Source organism: Odontesthes bonariensis, chromosome 2 (genome assembly GCF_027942865.1).
Source record: "Odontesthes bonariensis isolate fOdoBon6 chromosome 2, fOdoBon6.hap1, whole genome shotgun sequence".
NCBI classification, from domain to species: domain Eukaryota; kingdom Metazoa; phylum Chordata; class Actinopteri; order Atheriniformes; family Atherinopsidae; genus Odontesthes; species Odontesthes bonariensis.
The window spans coordinates 33,996,554-34,010,855 of NC_134507.1; the positions used below are offsets into that span (position 1 = coordinate 33,996,554).

At 44.2% G+C, this 14,302-nt stretch overlaps 4 non-coding genes across 4 annotated transcripts; all 4 read left to right on the forward strand.

The window, feature by feature from the left end:
* The first annotated feature begins 6,409 nt into the window (after positions 1-6,409).
* On the forward strand, positions 6,410-6,483 carry trnat-agu (transfer RNA threonine (anticodon AGU)). Its single transcript has one exon. It is a non-coding gene; the product is annotated as a tRNA-Thr (tRNA).
* A 4,503-nt stretch (positions 6,484-10,986) lies between these two features.
* trnat-ugu (transfer RNA threonine (anticodon UGU)) lies at positions 10,987-11,060 on the forward strand. Its single transcript has one exon. It is a non-coding gene; the product is annotated as a tRNA-Thr (tRNA).
* A 619-nt stretch (positions 11,061-11,679) lies between these two features.
* trnat-ugu (transfer RNA threonine (anticodon UGU)) lies at positions 11,680-11,754 on the forward strand. Its single transcript has one exon. It is a non-coding gene; the product is annotated as a tRNA-Thr (tRNA).
* Positions 11,755-14,088: 2,334 nt separating this feature from the next.
* trnat-ugu (transfer RNA threonine (anticodon UGU)) lies at positions 14,089-14,162 on the forward strand. Its single transcript has one exon. It is a non-coding gene; the product is annotated as a tRNA-Thr (tRNA).
* Positions 14,163-14,302: the final 140 nt, after the last annotated feature.

The following is a 14,302-nucleotide window of genomic DNA, read 5'->3' on the forward strand; positions in this document are numbered from 1 at the left end:
GCGTATGACAAATTACCAAAAACGAGCCAACGAGATGCTGCGGCAAAGCCTCAGGTGCTTTTCCCGGGCGCCGTCGTTAGCATTCATGACGGTCTCTCGTTGCTTAATTAGACTACACAAGGTAGCCTGAGGAATGCCAAGCGTCGCCGCAGCATCTCGGCTTGCTGCCCAGTGTCAACTCGTTACGTTAGCTAACGAGGCAGAAGCAGACGTCCAGAAAGGAATCAAGGGAGTAAAAAAAAAAAAAAAAATTCGGTTTTAGTCAACTGCTTATTGTGTTCAAATTGGCTCTGGACCAACGTGATCACTAAGCAGTTTCCACTGTATATGGATACCCAGAGACAATAGAAATCATGTTCATTATCCACTGGCTTGCGATTACTTTAGCATTCCATCTGCAGGGAATGGGGGAAAAACCCAGACAAGGTCATATGAGAAGACTGCTGAAGACATAGCACTGGCTTAACTGCAGAAGAATATAAGAGTATCCAGCCAAGTATTTCAAAAACAATGTTTGGCAAGCCTTCAGGTTGGCTACCGTGCACTCAGCAATCTTTGCCCGGAGTTACGTGGTGGATCAAAGTTGTACCAATTTGAAGCATGCACTGCATAGAAGGGGTTGTGTCTAGCTGCCATGTACAGGTGTAGAGAAATGGCTGTAAAGAATGCTGTAGCTGATCGCTATAGTCAATTGAGCAAAGGGTGCAACTATTTAACACCTTCATAGCAATTCCTCTCAAGATGCAGAGCTTTGAGAAGCCATGTTTGAAACCAAAAGCAGAACGTCCCAGTCAAATATGACAGGTGATGCCTGCCATTTGCCTTGAACCCAGATGGTGTACACAGGACATTGTTTCCCTTAGTCAATCATCCTGAAGAGAGATCATTTCATGAGATTTTATTCAAAGACTAAAAAGAATCTTATGCCCTTGGATTGAGCTTTCCAATCTGAAACAGAACCAGATTAGTTAGAGCATTGAGATTAAGACATCCTTTGCAGGTACCACTCTCAACATACCCTCTGCACATCATGTTCAGCTCTAGCGGGCACTTGGGAAGAACTTTTTCTGCTGCCCAGAACCATGGCTGTCAGTAATATGCTCCTTCAAGTAGTGGACATCCTGAAAGTAGTCTTTGCCCTTCTCATGCTGCTGGCTGAAGGTGCTGTAGGTTCCAGAGGGGTACAAGCCGTACAAAAGCCTGTAGTCAAAGTTAGGAGATCCACCCACACCAAAGCGTGGCACCAGTACGGTTGCGGATCCCGGTCCAGACCCTTGGCGATTATCCGGGTAGCCGAATTCCTCCGTCTGCTGCTGGTAATTCCCGAGTTCAGCTTCCTTCGTGACACTGGAGGTCTCCCCTGACTGGAGGACAGGGCCAGGTGGTGACAGAGGGGCTGCAGGGAGAACGTCAGTGAGGCTGAGGGCTTGGGCTGACGCATCCTCAAAGACTGAGGGAGCAATAGCCCACTGGGTTTCTGTGTGGAGACATTTCACAATTAGTCCTTTTCACAGCAAAAGCTCTGATAGCACAGAGTCTTGACATCGAAACACGGCAGGTTTCTGCTTCATAATAGAGCTCGGCAAGATTGAAAACACCTTTAGGCTTCCAAACATATTTTTGGCCATCTATACTCCAAGCAGAAGATTTACCTTGTGGTCCAGGTTGGGCAGCTCCAGGTTGCAGAGCGCCAGCGTCAGATCCTACGTCAACAGGCACATAAGTGACAGTAGAGTATCCTGTTGCAGGCAGGCCAGAGCTCAAGCTGCTCAATGCTGGACCCGTCTGAACAGCCTGTGGGACACCAGAAGCTTGCACAGCCATTTGCACGGGCACAACGGAGCCAGAGCTGCTGAATCTTGGGTCTGCCTGAAGAGCACCTTGGACAAGGCCAGGAGCTTGGACAAAACCGGGAGCTTGGACAAAACCGGGAGCTTGGACAACCAGTTGCGTTGGCACAAGTGAGCCATAGCTGCTGAGTCTTGGGTCTGCCTGAAGAACAGGTTGACTTACACCAGAGACCAGCACAGGTGTCGCCATATAAGTGTTACTGGAAGCAGTGTTGGGCACGGTCACCGGGCGGCCAGCGGCTGCTCCCTGGTAAGAGCCAAAATGACCTGCAGCTCTTGTGCCGCTGCTGCTCTGGCCTGCTGATTTTGAACCTGGGTGTATGAGAACAAGTTTAGCAGAAGCTGATTCAAGCAAGCATGTAATGTTTTACCACAACAGATGATAGCACACCTTTAGTGGGAAAACCCCATGTAGCAGCAGTCAACAAGGCAAAGAGGGAAACCCTGAAATTATGTACAACAAAGAGTAAGAATGCAGTATTAACTAATGTTTCCAATCAATCAAAAACTGTAAAAGGCAGCTTGTGCTTATACCTCAGGAAGAACCCAGCAGCTGTCATGGTGAAAACAAGCTATGAGAGGAAACAGCAAGGTGAAGGTTTATAAATAATGCCACAGAGCAGCCCAGACCAATCAAAGCTTAACGAGCTAACAACAGACAGCTGCTTGTGAGGGACTATCAGGACAGGTGGACGCTGGAGGCTCATCTGGTTGGTCTGGTATCAGCCTCATTGTCTCCTCTCACCTCCACCCTCCTGTCTGTGCTAAAGGAACTTAGTCACTGCCAAATATTTTACTGCCGTAAAATAGCTCTACCCAAATTGTCGTAATTCTCAGATTTTCTATTTCAGTTAAACGTAGAAGCTGGAAATAACATCCTAGATGTTGAGTTTTCACACCGACCCACTGACACATTTAACAAGTTAACTGAGGCCTGTAGGGTCTGAGATGTAGCTCTTATTGGTCCTTTAAAGGAGACATGTTTTGCCCTTTTTGGTACAATTTCCCGAGGTCTTACTGAAATGTATGAGACAGGTCAGGAGCTCCTGGTCTTATTGGCCAAGTTTTTCCCCCAAAAGTGTATTTTATTTCCTAAACATGATGTTTTTCTAACTTTAACCCAGTACTTTTAATGTTTTACACCTTTCGACCAAGTAGTTTTGGAAAAAAAGGTGAAAAACGAATGAAGGAAACAACGGTCTCACAGCAGTTCAAAGACTGGTGTCAAACACAAGTCCCGTGTTTAGGAGATGGTTGACTATCCTCTGCATCCTTTTTAATCTCCTGACTTGGTCAGTGTTACTTGTTGATAATCCCGCGGCGCAGGATGATGTTTCCTGTTAGTTTTGGCAGAACTGGTGCTTAGCTGCTGGCACAGAGGAATAACTGGCCCAGCAAAGAGCCTCCAACAAATAACCAACCGGATGATCCAGAGCTTCCTGCAGCTAAACAAAGAGAAAACAGAGGTCATTGTCAGCTGTTAAAAATCTGAGCTCAGCTTCAGGCTGTGATGTTAAAAACCACAAACCAAGCAGGAATCTGGCTGTTATTATGGACTCAGAGCTGAACTTCAGCAGCCAGATCAGGTCAGTTAGGAAGTCAGCCGACTATCACCCGGAGAATATTTCCAGGATTAAAGAACTTCCTTCCCTGGTTACCTGTCAGATTTTATTACTCATTTTAAAAGCTTTGAATAGTTGGACGGTTGCCTCTGTCTATGATCTGTGAACTCCTTACTCCCCTGATTGCTGCTCACACGGCCCACTGTTTAATATAACTGACCTGTTCATTAGATGGAAATGAATCCCTGCATACTCCTAAAAATCACTTTATTTTCAGGCTTTTTCTTCAAATTAAAACCCAACTTTCATAATTACTCGGGACTCTTTGTAAAATGCAAATAAAACCAGAAAGATATGATCTTAGAACTATTAAAAAGTTTTATCTAATTAGAAATACTGCCAGGTCAATTCAATTCAATTCAATTCAATTCAATTCAATTCAATTCATTTTTATTTATATAGCGCCAAATACAACAAATGTCATCTCAAGGCACTTAGATAGTAAGTCCAATTCAAGCCAATTGGAATTCAATTAATTGTAATCATAATTATTCATAAAATAATCCAATTCGTTCATATAGAGCCAATTCAAAAACAATTTCCTAGCTAAGGAAACCAACAGATTGCACTGAAAACTTTTTCTTTTTCGGTCCAATCTCCCGTCCTGAGCGTGCCTGAGGCGACTGTGGAGAGAAACGACTCCCTTTTAACAGGAAGAAACCTCTGGCAGAACCAGAGCCAGGAAGGATGGCCATCCGCCTCGACCAGCTGGGGTTTGAGAAGACAGAAGGGGGGGAGGGGGGGTTCTATGGCAGTTCTGTGCCATCTGTTGGTTTCCTTAGCGAGGAAATAGTTTTTCAATTGCTCTGTATGAATGAATTGGATTCATTCTGAATTGAATTCATTGGATTATAATTACAATGAATTAAACTCCAATTGGCCTGAATTGGACTTTATTACTGAAGTGCCCTGAGATGACATTTGTTGTAATTGTAATAGTTTATTTTGGCAACATTTTAAACAAACTGACATTATTCTGTCTTGGAAAACACTGCTGGTGGAAAACATGATACTGGCTGCTGAAAAACTGGCAGAAGTGGACCTTCCAACGTGACAGTGACAGGAAGTAATCAGCTGAAGTCGTCCAGAGATTAACAGAGAACACAAATCAACATTCTGGAATCCGGACTTCAGTTCCATCCAGAATCTGTGGTTGGAACCACAGACCAGAAGAGACAGAACAGAAGCCTTCACAAAGTTGTGATGTCATCACTGTGGTGACATCACAATTGATTTCTCTCTGATCTTGTTTGACATCACAAAGTTTATACAGGCCAGACATTTTCACTGCTTTTTCACAGTTGGTCAGGAGTTTATCTGAAGAAACACGTCCCGTGTTCAACCAAGAAATCATCTCCTCCACTTCAGTGGGGTGACATGGCAGACGACGATTTGCCCGAGGGTTTCTACACGTGTCCCATTACTTTTGGCAGTAAGGAAAGTTATGAGGAACCCACCAGCTGTTGGAAAAAGAACAATCCCAGGTCTCTGCTGCAGCTGGGACTCCTCACTCAGAGGATGTCCAGCTCCTGCAGGATCATCTCCAGGTCTCCGTAGTTCCTCGCGTCAAGTGGAAGTTTCCAGTTTCACAAACCGAGGGGATTCCCTCTAACGCCTCTGCTGCCGACCGAGATTATGGATCAGAGAAATGACAGAACTCTTACCCACAGAAGAATGACTAGATCAGCTATTTATAGCATGGGATGGATATTCTCAGGACAAAGCTGCTGAAGAAACATTTCTTTCTGACAGGAGAAACAGACAGAAGAGTGGCAGCAGAGAGCGGCTGCTCCATGACTGAGGACAATCAGACATACTGGGACATGTGGGAAAGGATCACAGTGTTCATACTGTACATATCTGAGAACATCCACAGGAAGACACTTTATCATTTACATGTTGATTCTGCCTTTCAAAGTCAGATTCTTACTAGAATCCATGTTATACACTGTATGCTGACACGTAGAAATAATCCCATTCTGCTTGTAAGCAGCTCTTAATAGAAACCAGCATGACTGCACTGTTATTCCTGTATTATGTTGATGCATGAAAACAGCTGAATGATTGTGCTGTAAACACTGAGAACAAGCTGCAGATGTGGCTGTTGTGTTACTTTTGCTTCACAGTCAGTGGAGACAACATACAAAACAGCTTCAAAGATACTTCCAGGTGAGGCGTGAAGAAAGCAGCTGTGAGCACCGTAACATACAATCAGGGGCGGACTCGGGCAAAACAGTGGCCCGGGAATTTACTACCTGACTGGCCCACTCAGGGGCCGGGGCAGCAGAGCATGGTGGCGAATACTGGAGGCGGATGATGGAAGGTGGATGATAGAAGGTGAAACAAATATGTTGATTGTGGGAGACAAAAAAATATGCATGTAAACATTATTGAAGAGATAATGACACATAATTTCATCTGAGGCCTTGATTAGAATTAATATATAATAGTTTTCATAGTTACTTAGAATAGTCTGCAATAGTTGCTTAAAGGAGAACTGCGGTATTTTCAACATTAAGCCTCTTTTCTGAGTCGTCTGCAATGTTTTAGAACCCCCCTCACCGCTTTTTTGATGTTTACTGCTGTCTCCGGTATTTGCCTAATTTTGATTCATCTCAACCTGCTTCAGAATGGCAAGCATGGTGCATGTCCAAAAAGGTCCGTAAAAGCACCATAAACGTCCGTTTTCAAAATCATCAACTCACCGGAGTGGTTACTGGTGTGCACTGGTAATCCATATCAAATTTCGTGGCGAAAAGTTTCTTCTGTCGTGTTTTATTTGGCAGCTCGTTCATGCTCGCACTATTTTCTTAGCCACCTCACAGCCGTGGATAAACTTCCGCTCAACTATTCTTGAGGTACAGAATCACAGAAAACACTTCCTGAGGTGGATCCAGTTCCTGCTCTTTATTCTTTCATCAGTTTTATGAACCATGTGGCGCTGTGGCTTAGTTGGTCAAAGTGCCTGTCTAGTAAACAGGAGATCCTGGGTTCAAATCCCAGCAGTGCCTTAAGATGTTATTATTTACATCAACATGGTGCCATAACTGTTTACAGCAGTGCTTCAGGAGTGCTGGACTTCCAAAACAGTCTGTACTTGGAGGCACTTCATCTCATGGCTTTAAATATTCTTGAGGTACAGAAGATTGAACTGGGACTTAATCCAATGTTTTCACATTTGCAGATTATTTGAATAACATCAAGCCCTGAGGGGTGTTCCTAGAAAGTAGCTAAAGAAAGCCAGGCTATACCTGGTAAGTGTCGCTTGAACTAGCACCATCTCCCAATTAAGCTTCAAGTCGTTCCTCGAAGACATTTTAGCTGCATCTCGGTGAGGCTAATCCAAGCAAGGCTTACATAGCCTAGCTAAGTGCGAGTGCACGAGGAACGTAAGAAGCCCTGACGAGTGGATGGTGGAAAAACGGAGATCTGTGTGAAAAGGAGAGCGAGACAAGTGCTGTTATTTTTTCGGCAGCTGAACAAATAATGCTGATGGAGCTGTATGAGGATTTTAAAAGTGTCATCACCAGAAATGGTAATACAGCTGTGATCAATAAAGCGAAGAAACGGCATGACTAACAACTGCAGACAGACTGTGACAGAAATGCGTAAGTTATGAAAGTTTCATACCATTGACATTTATTTTACTGTCCTCATGTATTTATGCTCTCCTCTTGGTGTTATAATGTGTTTACATAAAGCATGCTGAATTGTCTCTGTATGAGATGTACAGCACAAATATACTGGCCCTGCTCACTTTATTAATAAACCAATAATCGACACGCATCATCATACTTTGTGACCATATTATCGTGAGTGTGAGACCCACATATTAATTTTTCACTGTTACATCTCAACAGGAGCAATCTTAACAGCCAAAAGCGTACCTGGCAGCAGGTGAAGGTAAAGTACAGGAAAATATTTGGTGGTAAGTAGCCTTTGAAGAAATGTGTTTGTCCAATAAAGAGAGCGCCAAACTAGATACAAGAAACTGAAAATAAAAAAGATCAAGCTAGAGATGATGAAACTGGAGAGGGATGTTAGTATAAATTCAGATAAAGGAGAATTTCGTGTTGTGAACTGTATTTAATTCTGTTTTCTCTCCACAGCTTGAGAAACATGTAATAATAATTAAACAATTCAACACAACTTGAACTCAAACTTGTCATTATTGTACGGTTCATGCAAAGTGTTAGAAATGTGTTTTTTACATTTATATTCACAGTGGGGTGCCATGACCTAAACGTGTGGAAAGTTATAAATCATCTCTGTATATTTAGCCTTCTTACACTTGCTCTGACTTAAACTGCTACTGTGTCAATGCTAAATTATGAAAAGAAGTTCTAAGTCAAAAGTCACAACAATAAGGATCAAAGGAAATATGTGTCCCTGTATAGGTCCCTCACTGTGTCAGGAGAAACCGAGTCCTTTCAGGCACTACAACCTGCAGGGAATCAAGGAGGAAAGACTTGAGCCTGAAAAGTTGTCCACAAGACAAAATGTATAAAATATGAAGTATACTATTAATTTAAGATGGCTCTGTCAGAAGTCAGCCATGGTGCCTGAGAAGTTTAAGCAATGAACCTGTATTTAATTTGGCCAAAGGTCATTTCTATCCGTGCCCTTGTTTTAGCATGTGCATGTGCATGTGCATGTGCATGTGCATGTGCATGTGCATGTGCATGTGCATGTGCATGTGCATGTGCATGTGCATGTGCATGCCCTTGTTCCTGGATCAGGATATGGTGTGAGGACGTACGGCCAGCATGCATAGCCTCTGTCCCCAAGCAGGACACCATTGAACTCTCCTGCAGAATAAGAGAAATGTTGGATGGATATACATGTGTTAAGACTTTAGGTAATTTGATGCAATATGTGCCTTATATGGCTATCTATAATAAAGTATGACGAGCACTTTAAATTCCTTAAGATGACCTCTGCACCTGACCTCTCATTACATTACCAAAATTCTGCCTATGCTACACCTTACTTCAAAAGTACACTCCTTCAGGTAAGTAAAACTCTTGCGCCTTGTGCAAACCTCTGTGCCAGTGAGGATGCTCGGAAGATCCTCGAATCATGAACTGATCCCGGCCATTTAGCCTCAGTGTTGGAAATGAAATGACCTCCATCACAGATCATCTGTATGCACGGAGGATAGGAGTCAATGATGAGGTTCCACAGGGCATAAATGTAACATTGCTCAGCATTACTCAAAGGGGTTGATGTGGTGTTTTTCAAAATGAGAAATCCAGTTCAGAGTCTATGGACAATTATCCCCAAGTGTTTCTGTACATTTAGGATATGGAAAAATGTTCGGTTTACATAGTCAGCCTCCACGGGTCCAGCAGGGGCCTGGACAATGTGACAATGTTTAAATCCAGACTGAAAACAGTTCTATTTAGATGTGCATATGACACCTGCAAGTATTTTATCTGCACTCTTCACTTTTAAATTAATTAATTAATGATTTTTCTGTTTTTTGGAATGATTTTATTGCCTTCTTGTGATTTTATGTAGCTGTAAAGCACTTTGAATTGCCTTGTGTACGAATTACATGGCACCCCATTAAACTCATTGGCAAGTGTCCTCTGGAGCAGCTTCTTTGAATGAGTCTGTGAAGCTGCAGTGAGTGATGGTCATTGGTCGTGTTGTCCAGGTGGAGGCGCTGCAGGAGCAAGAAACAGCTGTGCTTTGTAAGGGAAAGAGAAGCCAGAGAAGCAGCGAGGAAGCTGCTAAAAGGTGTCAAAGCGTGTCGTTGTAGCGCGCGTGCAGTGTGTGTGTGTGTGGAAGAGCAGAAAGAGTGTAAAAAGACTGAGTCCTGCTGTATTACTCAGGCTGCTCTACAGCATCTATTCACAGGTGCAATCCCACTACTGAGCAGCACGGGGGCTTTGCCCTGCTCCGTTTCCCACCTGGGCCGTTGCACCCCTCCTTAGACAACCTGGTGTTCCCGGGCTACCCCAGGCGCACCATATCGATACCCAACGTAGTGCGGACACCCGATGGACATAGTCCTCTGCAGCTCAGAACTCCTGAGTTCAAGCGATCCACCAGCCTCAGCCTCCCGGTAGCTTGGATTACAGGCGTGCGCCCCCGCTCCCGGCGACAGGTGCTCTCATTCAAGCAGGTTTTGGGCTTTTTGATCCTGACGTCATCAGCGAGCTAATTTGCTGTCGAAGAACGAAATAAAGCATCTTTTAAATGTTAAAGTCTGATCAGTGATGAAACATTTTGACAAAATATGACTGACTGATCAAGTTTGACGTTTGATATCGATGAAACATTTTTCTTTGGTAATCCGTAAAACCTTAATTTCTGATCAGCTTCAGAGAAGTTTCTCATTTCTGCTTCTTTAACACTGACAGATCAGCTCACCAAACATTAAAAAGGAATGCCTCTAAATGTCCTCTATCAGGTGTCTCCTTTTTCTACAGTTTTATTTCAGATGTAGACACATTAGCCTGTTCTCAGTCATGTAGGAAAGCAGTTCTCTTCTCATGGGAATCATCTTTATCACACTGAAACACGCTGTTTAAATACACAGATAGGAGCATTTTCAGTGCCAAATAGTCACAGTTTGCTTTGTTAAAGGAGACATATTTTACCTCTTTAAACAAGTTAGAATTGGTCTATGGGCTATATGAACATGTTCATGAAGTTCTTTGCACAAAATCACTCTCACATAAAGAGATTTCACCAGCTCTATTCTTGCCAGTTTCAGTCTCTCCCAAATTGAGCCGTTTAAAGGGCTCTGTCACTTTTATGCAAATAAGCTGTGAATTAAGGGTTCATTTGTTTTCAGTGCAGAGCTTCTGCAGTCTCCAGCCTGACTCACCTGTGGTGCGTTTCTAGAGACCCAGGTGTCCAGCAGCAGCTCCAGTCTCTGCCGGTGATACCTCCCGGTGGTTTTCACAGCCACGAACAGGTCAGCCTGTGTGAGCTGCTCACCGCTCTCCTCTCCCAGGCCAGCCGCCTGAAATAAGTTGAGCCGGCAGCTTCTTCTGGTGTCCGCCAGTGAGCAGAGCATCCCGGCCACCAGCCGACAGGTGACCGCGGCGACAGCAGCGCGAGGTCCCGCTGAGCTGAAGGCGAGCCTCGGTCCCCCGGCAGGCTTCCACATGTTCACTGCGTGGATGGGTTCACCACTTCGCTCATGGACAGAAAAGAAGTGTTTTCTCAACAGCGGGACCTCGCGCTGCTGTCGCCTTAAGATGTTATTATTTACATCAACATGATGCCATAACTGTTTACAGCAGTGCTTCAGGAGTGCTGGACTTCCAAAACAGTCTGTACTTGGAGGCACTTCATCTCATGGCTTTAGTTATTCTTGAGGTACAGAAGATTGAACTGGGTCTTAATCCAATGTTTTCACATATAGAGATAATTTGAATAACATCATGCCCTGTTTTATGCAGAGATCACATGAATTTCGGAAATAAATCACAAAAACCACTTCCTGAGGTGGATCCAGTTCCTGCTCTTTATTCCTTCATCAGTGTTATGAACCATGTGGCGCTGTGGCTTAGTTGGTCAAAGTGCCTGTCTTGTAAACAGGAGATCGTGGGTTCAAATCCCAGCATTGCCTGTGGTCCTTCAGAGCTAACTATGACTTAGCATATAAAACAGCTTATTATCAGGGTTCTACTAAATGCTTCTCACTGGTCCACTTAATAAAAGTGCATATAAATAGCCCACAGCTTTTAAAGTGTCATTTATGCCTATTTTATGCTTTCGGAGTGTAATTTTACTCCGTTAACATAACAAGTCAATTGGTTAGGGTACAGTACGGTGGAGGTTCTCCTCCTGTCACACTACATAACATCAAAATGAACGTACAAACCGTGAAATAGTCAGAGTTAGCGTAAAAGCTGAGGGCAGGACGTCATTTCCTCAAAATATGAAGTGTAAAATAATACACAAAAGCATAAAAAAGCCTTGTAAAAACAGGGTAAATGACTTGGCGTGTAATAAGTACACCGCTTCATGAGATCAGGCTGTAACTGGTGAAAGTGCCTTCCTCATGAACACCAGGGTCTGAGTTGAAAAGCCAACAATATCTGCAAGATACGATGAAGTTTTGAACCAATTGGAGGCACTTCTACTCATGGCTTTAACTATTCTTGAGGTACAGAAACACAAAAACCACTTCCTGAGGTGGATCCAGTTCATGCTCTTTATTCCTTCATCAGTTTTTGGAACCATGTGGTGCTGTGGCTTAGTTGGTCAAAGTGCCTGTCTTGTAAACAGGTAGATCCTGGGTTCAAATCCCAGCAGTGCCTTAAGGTGTTACTATTTACATCAACATGGTGCCATAACTGTTTACAGCAGTGCTTCAGGAGTGCTGGGGCCTCATGTACAAAGGGTGCGTATGCACCTTTTCACGTCAACGATCAGATGTATCAAGAACGAAAAGACCGTGGAAATGTGCGGTGCCTCACGGCAGCTTCAGGGCCGGCGTACGCACGTTTCTGCAGCTGCTGATTCTTTGGCGACACCTAAGGTGATGTTGGGAAACTGTTATAATAAATAAATGTGAAAACAATTTGTCCTCAGACAGTGATGTGCACATTTGAGATGGATGAACAATTAATACTGATCAACAATTAACACACCCATGTGTCTCCATTTACACGAGTGGATATAAAAGCAGCGCAAAGTGGTGCAATGCATACCATTAAAAACAATGGCTGCTTTAGCAGTATTAGAAGACTTTGCAAATGGTGCAATTCAAAGAGAGCGTGTGTTCACTACAACAGAGAGGATTAGCTGGCATATAATGGCGACACATTAGCTGTTTTGAGGGAAATCCTCCTGGAACTGTGCGCAGAGCTGCGGCCGGCGTTGGAGCGCAACACAGCGAGGAGCCATGCGCTGCCTGTGCCCACAGGTGATGTGCACACTGGGGTTCCAACCGGAGCATTCCAGTGGTGATGTGCACACTGGAGTTCCAACCGGAGCATTCCAGAGGTGATGTGCACACTGGGGTTCCTATAGCAACCGGGGCATTCCAGAGGGAGCTGGCCAACCGATTGGGACTGTGCCAGTCTACCCTGAGCCGAGCCATGCCAGCCGTGTGGGACAGAATTATCTGCATCTCAGCCACGTATATCAAGTTCCCAACAGGCCAACATTAAAGCTCAATTTGAAGCGAGAGCCGGTTTTGTAATCGGAGCTATCGACTGCGCACACATTGCTATAAAAGCGCCATCACATGATGAATTTGCATGTTAACAGGAAACATTTTCATTCGATCGATGTACAGATCATATGTGATGCGTAAATGCAATTAACCAAAAGTGTGGCGAGGTGCCCTGGTTCAACGCACGATTCATACATTCTGAGTAACAGCATCGTTGGGAACAGACTACAAGGTGGCACTGTGCGTGATGGGTGGCTTCTTGGTGAGTAACTTTATTCTTGTTTTGTCCTAATATTATTCCTTGTGACACGCATTGAGTATGTGCGCCCCCAGTTTCTATCCCGTCTTCACAGCATCAGTCGGTGGTTAAAGTTAGTTTGTTGCTGTTTTTTGCTGGTTAAACTCCAGTTTAAGATCTTTCTAACAAGCCCCTGATCGTCTCTGTGGGCATATATTAATAACCCCGTGCGTAAAGTGTGAAAGGTCTTCATCAGCCTCACCTTTTCCCCGGCACACTTCTGCACGTTACTGTATGAACACGTTGTTGTGAGTTACACAAAAACATCAGTATTTAGCTTGGGGGTAATCAGAGTGACCCACATGAGCTCCCACCACCCCATGAGAGAGCAGTGTCACCCATTGTTGCGCCGACTCTCTGTTCAAACAGAGTCGGTCACCCCCCCCACCCGCCTGTTTTGGCCACACTGCGGCGGTGGGCAGCCAGTCTGCTTCACATCCACCTTAATGTTGGACCACTTCTTCTTCACCTCTGCTTGTGAGGCTTCTCAGACCCCCCAGCATTGACAGCCTCACGCTCTCCCACCCACTCCTCTTAGTTTGATGCTTATGCCGGAGGACACCGTGTCAAAGAACAAATTTTTTTGGGCCTCCACTTCAGAAAGTAGCACCGACATATCGCTTTCCGTGAAATTCTTCTTTTTTCCCGTCTTATTCAGTCTTTTTTCTTTATTTTCTGACCGTACACAGAGGGGAATCGCAGGTGCAGGGCTCATTTAAATATGATTTGCGTATTTAAGTAGGGGCGTGGACAGGGAGGAGTCGGCTGCTCCGACATATGCGCTCAATTCCATGTTGATTGGGACGTACAAACGATATGTGCTCGGATACATGCGTGCGCACAGATTCGTACATCCGACGTTGGACGTCATTTGGGTTTGAGCGTACGCCAAGTTTCAGTAGGAAATCCACGCAAGTCTTTGTACATGAGGCCCCTGGACTTCCAAAACAGTCTGTACTTGGGGGCACTTCATCTAATGGCTTTAGTTATTCTTGAAGTACAGAAGATTGAACTGGGACTTAATTGAATGTTTTCATATTTGCAGATTATTTGAATAATATCATGCCCTGTTTTATGCAGATATCACATGAATTTTGGAAATAAATCACAAAAACCACTTCCTGAGGTGGATGCAGTTCCTGCTCTTTATTCCTTCATCAGTTTTATGAACCATGTGGTGCTGTGGCTTAGTTGGTCAAAGTGCCTGTCTTGTAAATAGAAGATCCTGGGTTCAAATCCCTGCAGTGCCTCAAGTCCATCATAGTGTGCTATGACTTAGTATAAGAAACTGGTTGTTAGCAGGGTTCTACTCAATGCTTTGCATTGTTGCTCTTCATCAAATGATGGACCTTTCAATGAGCATCATGGTTATTGTGAGTCTGTTCTTTGG